Consider the following 9,555-nt stretch of genomic DNA (forward strand, 5'->3'; position numbering starts at 1 on the left):
CTTTTTTAGGATATTTCTGGCTATTTGAGGTCTCTTTCCCTTCCAAATGAATTTGATAAGTAGTTTTTCCAAGTCTTCAAAGTAGGTTGTTGGAATTTTGTTTGGTATTGTGTTGAATCTGTAGATCAATTTGGGTAGAATTGACATCTTAACTACATTTAATCTTCTTATCCATGACAAAGGAAATGTGTTTTTCAGTTAGGGTAAATACTAGCTGCTATAATAGGAATCTATAAATAAAGATAGCTCAAATGCTATAGTAGTTTGTTTCTCTCATACAAAGCTCCAACTGTTTAAATGAAGACTTGCTCTCTCCTCCAATTACTGATTCAGGGACCCAGGGCCCTATTTTGTGGCTCCACCATTTTCAATGTGTGGCTTGAATGGTTTACTGTACTTCTTAGCATCAAGTTGGAAAAAATGGTCAGAGGCCAGAGAAAAGCCCATGGGAAGTTTTCATGGATCAGTTCCAGGACACATAACCTCTTTTCATAGATCATTGGCTAGAACTGAATCACATAGCAAACACTTTAAGGGACCCTGGGAAATGTAGTCTTACTGTGTTCCCAGCAAAGCAAACATTGGTGCACTAAGCAGGTTGCCAGTCTGACATTTTGATTTCCATGTATATGTTTCAATCTGACTTTTTGTTTTCCTCACCTTTCAAACATTCATCCCCTCTCTGAAGGAATCAATCCAGAGTTCTCTCCATTCACGGCCTTCAGCTCCAAGTCCAGGGCTCCAGATGATGTACACTCTTCTCCATTAGGTTTCTTGTGGGGCTTTGTGGTCTGGTGACTTATGAACTAAAAAGAAAAATATCTGTTTGACCTCACAAGTCCAACCCAATTTATACGGCAGAGTATGGAACCATCACCTGCAATAAAAAAAATCTTTTTAGGAAAAAGAAGAAAAAAGTCTCAATAGTCTATCGTACACAGAAGTTAGGCAATCCCAGTGGACAGGTATGGGGAAGGCTCTTATCTTCAGGTGAGAGAAGTTCCCTGATTAGACCTCCATTCTATTATCTGGAAGCTATTTTTTTTGTACATTGTTCTCATGGCTATTGGCTCCAATATATTGGAGGTCCTTATTTGTGCATTATCCTCCAGGATTCATTTGAACTAGGTTATGGGGAGTTTCCTCTACTTGCAAGATGTACAGCTATCAAAACCCACTTTCCTCCAGTGCAGGTCTAGGTGTTGTGAGAGGTATTTAAAAACTCAAATAATAAAAAGCTATTCTTTTATACAGTTCATTGTTCTTTGGCAATAAAGCACCCTTAAAAAGCTGTGAATATCTGATCTACTTCTTTAATTGTTCTTTGGCAATAAAGCACCCTTAAAAGGCTGTGAATATCTGATCTACTTCTTTAATTGTTCTTTGGCAATAAAGCACCCTTAAAAAGCTGTGAATATCTGATCTACTTCTTTACAATCAGTTTCGTGCGTCAGTGCACATTTCCAAAATTCTTTACTGGACATAATTTTCAACATTGATTTTTATCCTTGCTTCTTCAGCTCCATTAATTTAATATAAACTACTTCAAACCATCAAAAATTATAGGCTTATGTGGTAAGTTCATATGCTTCTTTATCCTTCTGGGTTGTATCCCATGCCTTCATTGCTCAGAGAATTTTTACTCTTTCATGCTTTACTGTTTGGGGGTTAGAAGCAGGCAGCTCATCCACCCTATACTCCCTTTCAGTTTTGCTTGCAGTCTGATTGGCTTTTTCTTGAACTGTCCCCTTTCCTGTACTATCTTTCTTAAGGAAGAAAGTAAGAGCCAGCAGACCCTATTAGCCTGATGCTTTCCCACCACTCCAAAGATACAGGCCCTGTAAGCATTTGCCTTATGTTTAAGTATCCCAGCTGCTAAAACAATTACCATGAAATATTCTGGCTTTTACAGTAGGAATTACTTGGCTCATTGTTTTGAGGCTGGGAGAAGTCTAAAATTGTGTCAGCAAGATGGTGCTTTCTCTCTAAATACTGTGGTATTACAGGTGTTTGTGCTGGAGATTCGTGGCCTTTGCCTTTTCTGTTACATAGCAATACACAGGGCATTGTCTTCTCTCTCTTGCAGGTCCCATTGACTTTCAGTATCTTGCTTCCTGTGGTTTCTCCTTTGTGGATAATAATTTAATTCCCAACTTATCCATTTCCTTTCACATTTTGTTATTAACTGCAAGGAGAAACCAAGCAGCACACTATGTTCTTAGAATAGTTTTCCAATGAGAAGTCAACACCATGTTTATCTTCTGTAAGTTGGCCCCCATTTTTTGCAATGCCTGGTATCCCAGGTTTGGAATGTATCTTTAATTAATCAACTATTATTTTAAACTTGTCAAGTCCTAATGATGCAAGACATGTGGCAAAGGGAAAATAGTTATTCAGTTCATATCTTTACTATAAGACAAACCTGAAAACTCTTGTCATATGCTCAAACACCTTGTCTCTGTTTAAAGATTTTGCATGTAGAGAATTTCCAGTCTCTTTTTTTTCTTTTTCCTTTCCATATCAATCCTTTATCATTTTCAGTCTCTTAAGAATTTAAACTAAGCATCTTTACCTGTGTACTTAGATTTTTTTTTCTGAATATAAGATTTCTCGTGTAGTTCCTGATGCAGAAGTAGGAAATTGATGAAATCAAGAATTCAGTTTTGTTCTAAGTGAATACTTATAAGATGCTTACTTTTGTTCTCAAAAGTCAAAATTAGCCAAAATACATGAATTTTGAACACTTTAAATACTGGAAAGATGTGAGCAATTCTATGCTCAATTTCCTATTTTATTCTCTAGTTTGTTATATCCAGTTGTCATGATATTCATAGGTGCAATGGCAAGGGAGTTGTTTGTTTCTGTTATCAAACAATGTCTAAGTGGTTAAAATTTGCCATTCATCCCATGACAGGGAGAACCTCATTAGCCAGGGCCTTTCCAGATGGTGTGCTGGCCATGCTCTCACAGGTTTGACAGGTCAGAAGAGTAGGCATGGGCTGTCACCCTGTGTCTGCCTGTCCCAGCCTGCAACTATTTCTGCTCAGAGGAATGGATGCCCCTGCTTCTATTCCCACAAAGTTGCCCTTTGGGTTAGTACAGGGCCTTCTGGCAATCTTTCTTTACTTCTGTACTGAACTGTGTCTCTGTTCTTGGGGCCTGTCCTCCCATAACATGTATTTTTTAGAGAATCCATCTTCTCTAGTTTTGGGACAAGAACAGAAAATTATTGCTGCATTATTATGCTCTTCTAATTTGTCCCTTTATCTTAAACTCCACATTCTGGAGTATGCACAGGGGCAGAGGGCCTTCTGCAAAACAGAAGAGCCACAGACCCCCTCCTTTTGGTCTCAGACCTAGTTCTTTATATAAAGCCTCAAGGTTTAGATCCTTGATCTAGAACAGCCTTCAAAGGTACGTGTCAACAAAATATTCTCTCATCACCTGTCCAGTGGGTTGTGACTTTCTTTCTATCATCCTAAACATATTTGCTGTATGATGAATAGGTGCTAGTATTCTTACTCTTTTCCTCTTTCCATGTGCTCTATACAAGCTATAAAGGATTCATGTAGAAGGCAGCATTTATTTAGACTGTTGGAAACAGACTTAATAGAGACCTAACATGCATATCACTTGGACATCTTTTGCTTTGTTTTTTGAAATCAGCTAATATTTTTAAATTTTAAGCTATTTATTCATTGCATTTTTTTTAAAAAAAAGATGGACTCAATTTTTACTTTCTTTCTGACACTGACAATTACTTCCAGATTTTCTCTGTACTTCTTTTTGTGCTTTTAGTTTAGTAAAATTTTAAAAGGATAATAAAATTTGTAAAGGCTGATATTAAATTGTACAAAATTGACCAGACCCATGCATGTGGGGTGATTATCATTTTACACAATACTATAGCTTAAGATCACCAGCATTAACTTAAATTACATCATCCTTTTTTGACTCCAAGCACTTTTGGCAATTTTACCTAGGAAAATAATATACATCAATTAGAAGAACTGATATTCAAATACATTTTCTTTATGTGGCATATTTCTTGTTGTGTGTATATGAATGAGAATTTTTCACTCAAAGAAGGAAAGAAATTGTTCCTTTTTTTCTTTGTTGCCATAAAAATTTAGGCATTAAAAACAGGCTATAGAAAATTTATTCAACTTACCCATAAAAAGAGAGTAATTTAAGAGGAATTTTGAGAAGGACAAATAAAACCCAGGATGCTCACTGCTACTCTTGGATAGTTTCACAAGGAGGATTTTGACAGGAGGTGTATTCATAGTACATTCCACTGGTACTTCAGAATAGACAGATACTATAATAACACTATAAGAAAAGTTCCTACAGTAGTCCAGAGAACAAATGTGTCATTTTCGCCCTAAAGACTCCTTAATGCTGTTGGATTAAAGGGCACAACTGGCTATATGACCAGCAATTAAAGCTGAGAGAAAAACCATTCAAGATATTTTTTATACAAAAAGTTAAAAATATTTGAGTACTCATATATAATCTTTAGATTCCATCAGTTTTGATTTTGAATTGGTTTTTAGTATCATATCAGGCATAACACACTAGAAACCGCACTAGCACCACCAGAGTTATGCTGTACAGGAGACTTCTCATTACAATAAGCATTTAACAGGACGATGTTAACTATTCCTCCTTTTGTTGTGGTCTGATTATGATAAAACTTCATTACAGAGAAGGCAGAGTAAAAACTAACACTTCCTCTTTCTACCAGGCTTTGGACAAGTAACTCCACCACCAACAGGTTGGTCAATTCTAGCATCTGCAAAGGAAACCCTGCAATCCGAACAGATCCAAGTCTCTGGCTGCCCAAAGCCGTAGCTGTGGCTCCAAAGTCCCTCTGGGGGGTCTCTGTGGCCCACTGTTGAGGAACAGTATGGGGGGGAACATCTGGTTGGGAGGGAAACTGGGGCTTCTGCAGTTTTCATAATTTTCTAGCCTCACAGGAGAGCATGAGGCCAGAAAAAACCATGATGAGGCCAATGGCCCCTCCCATACCCAAATTAATAATGCTGAATTCTCTTTATCTAGCCAATCAAAGATGAGGATGGAAAAACAAGTCAAAAACAGCCATCAGCATCTGGGAGCCATGGTCAGGGTATCCTGGTCAAGAACTATAGCTATAAAGCCAGTTCAAACCAGACTTCAGAGCAAGCACAGAAAAGGACTAATTGTCCTAAGGTAAACTTTGGCTCACTATAATAGTAAATTTCCAGCTCTAGGAAGAGTTTAGATGCCATTTTTTTTAACATGCTTATGCATATGCATAAAAGATAGAGGGATAAGGTGAGCCAGGGAGGAGGGAAGGTAATGGGGTATAAGAGGGGAAATAGAAATTAGCTCTGGGAGTCAGTGGGTTGCAGCATTAGGCTCAGACCCTGGCCCATTGCCACTGCAGACACAAATAATAAAGTTGCTTATCTCACCTCTGTGGTTGATTGACTCCCTTTGTCAACAGCACCATCAAGGGCCCTCTGCCCAGGTCTGGGTTTCCCCACAGCAGGCAGAACCGGTGAGGAGGCAGTTTTCACTTCAAGGGAGTGTGAGATCCCATGGCCAGAGGTCTGGCTGGGAAAGCACTGAGCACTTGTGATTCAAACAACATACCCTGTGACTTCACTTACAGCGAGCATCTGTTATGTGCACACTGCTGAGGACTCTGTGCTGCCATTGGGGTTGCTACATCTTACTCCTCACTCAGCTCAAAGTACAAAAAGCAGTGCCCTGAGACTCAGTAAAATGCCAAGTCCATTTTTGCATCTCCAACCAAAGTCTAAGCCCCTTCCCACCACCAATCTTTATAACCAATAAAAATGAGAAAACTTTATAAAAATCTGTATGCTCAAGCTTCAATACCTTCTGTTTGAGATAAAAGTTAGCTATGAACAAATAAATAATGACACAAACCTTGCGGGTAAATTCCATATATACAAAAAAATACCTAAAGGCTGATTGTCTGAATTTCAGAAGGAACTTAATTTTTTTGTTTTTGTTTGTTTGTTTTTAAACACTGTTGCCTACTCCTTTAAAGCCACCAGTTTTAATCTGAGACAGGAAAGCTTCTTTGGGGAGAAGGGTGGGGAGGTGCCAGGCCTTCAGCTTCCACATGAATTAGAAACCTGAGAGTAGCAGCTAGAAAGAATGAATAGTTGCTGCAGGCCCCCCGCGGACCTCACCGACCCTGGAGAGGGCCAAAGAGGAAGCTAGCTGCCTCCTGGAGGCAGTTCAGACTGGCCTTAGAGGTAGGAAAACAGAGAAGGAAACAAGGCAGAGAAGAGAAAGAAAAACCCGAGGATGGAGGGGCTGGTTTTCCCAGCCTCCAGCTGATACATGCAGAACCACCAATGTGTGGCTGCTGGGGAGTCATTCCCACAGGCAAACTGCGGGCCCCTCAGGACTCATGATACTCTACATGCTGCATAAAGCATCTCTAGAAAAGACATAAATAACCAGAGAACCAATTAGGCATGGAAAATCCAGTCCAGAGGACTGAAGTTCTACTTAAACTGATAACTGACTAGGAATAAAATGACATACTTTATACTAATGGCATCCATTTATTTTAAGTTATGATTAGTGAGCACTCCTTGGCTTCAGGCACACAAAGCACCCCAATGTGAAATCCTGGGGAGCACCAATGATCTTTGTAGCAACATGGTCACAGCCTGAGGGGCGGAAAAGTTTGTGCCATAGCTGACAATTAGAACCTTTCATATATGCTTTAGAGGACTTCAGAAAAGGAAATAATTTAGAGAGTACACTATACAAAACAGCCTTGGAAAAGGAATCAGCCTTTGGTCTCCGAAGAAGTCCCTGGCAGTTGGTGTTATCTTCGAGGGTGGGTGGAGGCGTCGGCAAGGGGTCCCTTGGCTGCCAGGGGCGTGCTGGTGGGTGACTGCCAGGGGATCTTCAGCATTCTGTGGAGGAGTCTCTGCTCAGAGTTGAAGAACGCTCTGGAGGGCCTGTGGGACTGACCAAGAGGCTCTTGTCAGTCTTCCTGAACTCTGCAGCCATGTTTCTGTTCAACCCAAAGGTGACTTTCTTGGTGCTGGGTGTTTTATTTAGCTGGATGGCAGGGCTCAGAGACAAGATGGCAGCACTGGTTTTAGCTTCCCTGAAGAAAAACGACTTTGGTAAGAAGGGGGTGTCTAACTTTACAAAGTCATTTTCCATCCTCAGTTTATTTTTCTTCAAAGGAATGAAAGTTCCACTGTTTCCCAGAGCTTGGATTTGCTTTCCTTCAGGTTTCAATACTCCATTGTATTCCACCAAGTTCAACATCTCTTTAATTTTCTTTCACTTTGACAAGATGGCAATTGCCTGATTAGGAAGTTCACAAAGGTGAAGACTACTTGGCTCCCTTTTCCTCTTCTTTAATCTGAAGCAGGGAAGCAGTGGGGTTGGGGATGCCCTTCTTCCCCTGGGCCCACAGGAGAGCTCTTCTTCTCCAGCCAAATCAGGGTCATCGGAGCCACACTGCTGCTGTGGACTGGAAGAGCTTGATTTCTGCTTCCCTTTTGGGCTTTGGACTCCACCTGTGAGGAAGTACCTGTGGCAGCCTTCTGAAAATGCTTTCTGCTTGGGCCTCTGAAACATGAGGTGACACTACTAATTCCATGGTTCCTTCCCAGACCCCCAGGTTGTTCTTCTTTGGTCATCTCCTTTTGTTTTGTGTGGGGTGGTTGGGGGACACTCCAAGCCACTCTCCTCTGCGGTGCTGTGGAGAATCCCTGCTTCAGTCTCGGTCGCACACTCCTTCTGGTCTTTCCCCTTGCCTGCCTATCGCTCATGACTCCCATTCTGTCCCATGCATGTGGTTTCATCCTCTGAATTTACCTTTTCAGGCTGATTGAGGCTGTTCTTCTTTCTCCTTTTTCCTCTTTGGAATACTGGCTTTGCTTTCTTATTCCACAGTGAAAAAGCATTTGCTTCCTTTCTCTTCTTCCAAGCCACTCTGCTCTAAAAGCTTGTTTCCTGTTTTCTTGTGCCTTCCTTGACTGACAGTGTGGTCATCTTCATTGAGAGAAATGTCTCCAGCAAAGCTGCCCTGTGGAATTCAGAAAGATCTTGGAATTTTTTGAACAGTTTAGAGAGTCACTCTTGTTGAAGGGTGCAGTGTTTTTTCTGTTGGTTATTTCCAGGAGTTGATCAGCAATAGCCTTATAGTCAAACTGGAGAAGTGGGGCTACAGTGTCTTCAAAGGTGCTACAGTCAGCTCTCTCACCTTCATCTCTGATTCCATCTTTTTGTGAGTGATATTTGCCCAGAGCTGTCTTCTTTTTATTGATTGTTTTCCTCCATGTCATCTCATTTTCAGATATCTTGACTTCAGAGAGATCACTGTCACCCACTTAAGTTTTCTGTTCTTCTTCTATCTCTAATGGTACGAAATGAGACTGATGTACAATGACTTCAAAAATACCCCCTAGCTATAGTCTGTTCCAATGTATGGTCCTTACTCTTGGAAGCAATTTTACAGAATGGATCAATAAACTTGAGGTTCTGATCTGCCAAAATCTCCTTCCCTCCCACTTTGGATAGCTCATCCAGATAGATGTCAATGAAATGGAATTTCACTCCATCAAGAGATTGACTCTCAGAATGCAGGATTTCCTTCATTAAGATGCCCAGAAAAAGGCTGATTTAGCTTTCTTCCCAGAAGTTTTGCTTCAGAACTTCAAAGGACTTTCTCAAGGACAGATGGATCAGCATATAGAACTTGTGTAGGTCAAGCCTGTCTATTCTCTTCCATTCTCAGTTCATGGTTTGTCAACAGGTCTGAATGAACAGGTGCTGAGCCTCTGAGTTGTTAAACATGTTAATGAGTTGGGAAATGGTGTTTGCTAGCTCCTCCTGGAGCTTTGCCTTTCTACCTCTTAGTGGAGCCCCCCTCTTATTTCCTGGATGGGATGCTACACAATTCATAAGTCACTCAATAAAGCTGTGAGAACCTACATTTCTTGGTTTTATAAGATTTTCTTTTTTTTTTATTTAACTGGTGATGTTCATTTGGATCACTTGATTGCAGTGGTGTCTGCCAGTTTTCTCCATTGTAAAGTCATTTTTCCTTTTTGTAACTGAGAATTGTATGGAGAGTTATTTTGAGGCTATGTAAACATGTAAACATCACACTTTCAGATTAGTCATTCATTTATTTACATTTGTATGGATTGTTCATGAACTCCTATCTTATTCAATGAGTTATTATTTATTTTGATTCTCAAATTGTTTCATTAGTGGGAACCACAGGTTTCTACTATGTCCTCTAGACATGTGCTCCAAACATAACCAGGTGTTCAAGGCTCATCAAGTTGCTTTCCCTGCACATACCTGGAATCAGTGAATTCTCCAAAGAACTCTGGGTCCATTTGCTCGAGAAAGTTAGCTATGTACCAAGATCTGGGTGCTAGGGTATCTCATTTCTCTTAGAATGTCACTGCTTCCAGGCCTTTTCATTGGACAGATCTAAGGAACATAAGAATATACATTCTTTGTAAATATATACATTTGTATCTGGATTTA

The 9,555-nt window shown here is 40.2% G+C and overlaps 1 long non-coding RNA gene and 1 pseudogene across 2 annotated transcripts in view; one reads left to right on the plus strand and one right to left on the minus strand.

The window, feature by feature from the left end:
- LOC143648210 (uncharacterized) overlaps positions 1–5,845 on the plus strand; it is a 55,352-nt gene extending 49,507 nt beyond the window's left edge. The window contains exons 2-3 of one of the 2 annotated variants that reach the window (XR_013158445.1): positions 5,065–5,214; positions 5,492–5,845. This is a non-coding gene — a long non-coding RNA (uncharacterized LOC143648210). Of the gene's footprint in view, positions 1–5,064; positions 5,215–5,491 lie in introns of those variants that run through there. The other variant, XR_013158447.1, reaches the window with a different exon arrangement.
- A 919-nt stretch (positions 5,846–6,764) lies between these two features.
- On the minus strand, positions 6,765–8,958 carry LOC143680825 (ribosomal RNA processing protein 1 homolog B pseudogene; annotated as a pseudogene).
- Between the last annotated feature and the right edge of the window lie 597 nt (positions 8,959–9,555).

Source organism: Tamandua tetradactyla, chromosome 1, assembly GCF_023851605.1.
Source record: "Tamandua tetradactyla isolate mTamTet1 chromosome 1, mTamTet1.pri, whole genome shotgun sequence".
NCBI classification, from domain to species: Eukaryota; Metazoa; Chordata; class Mammalia; order Pilosa; family Myrmecophagidae; genus Tamandua; species Tamandua tetradactyla.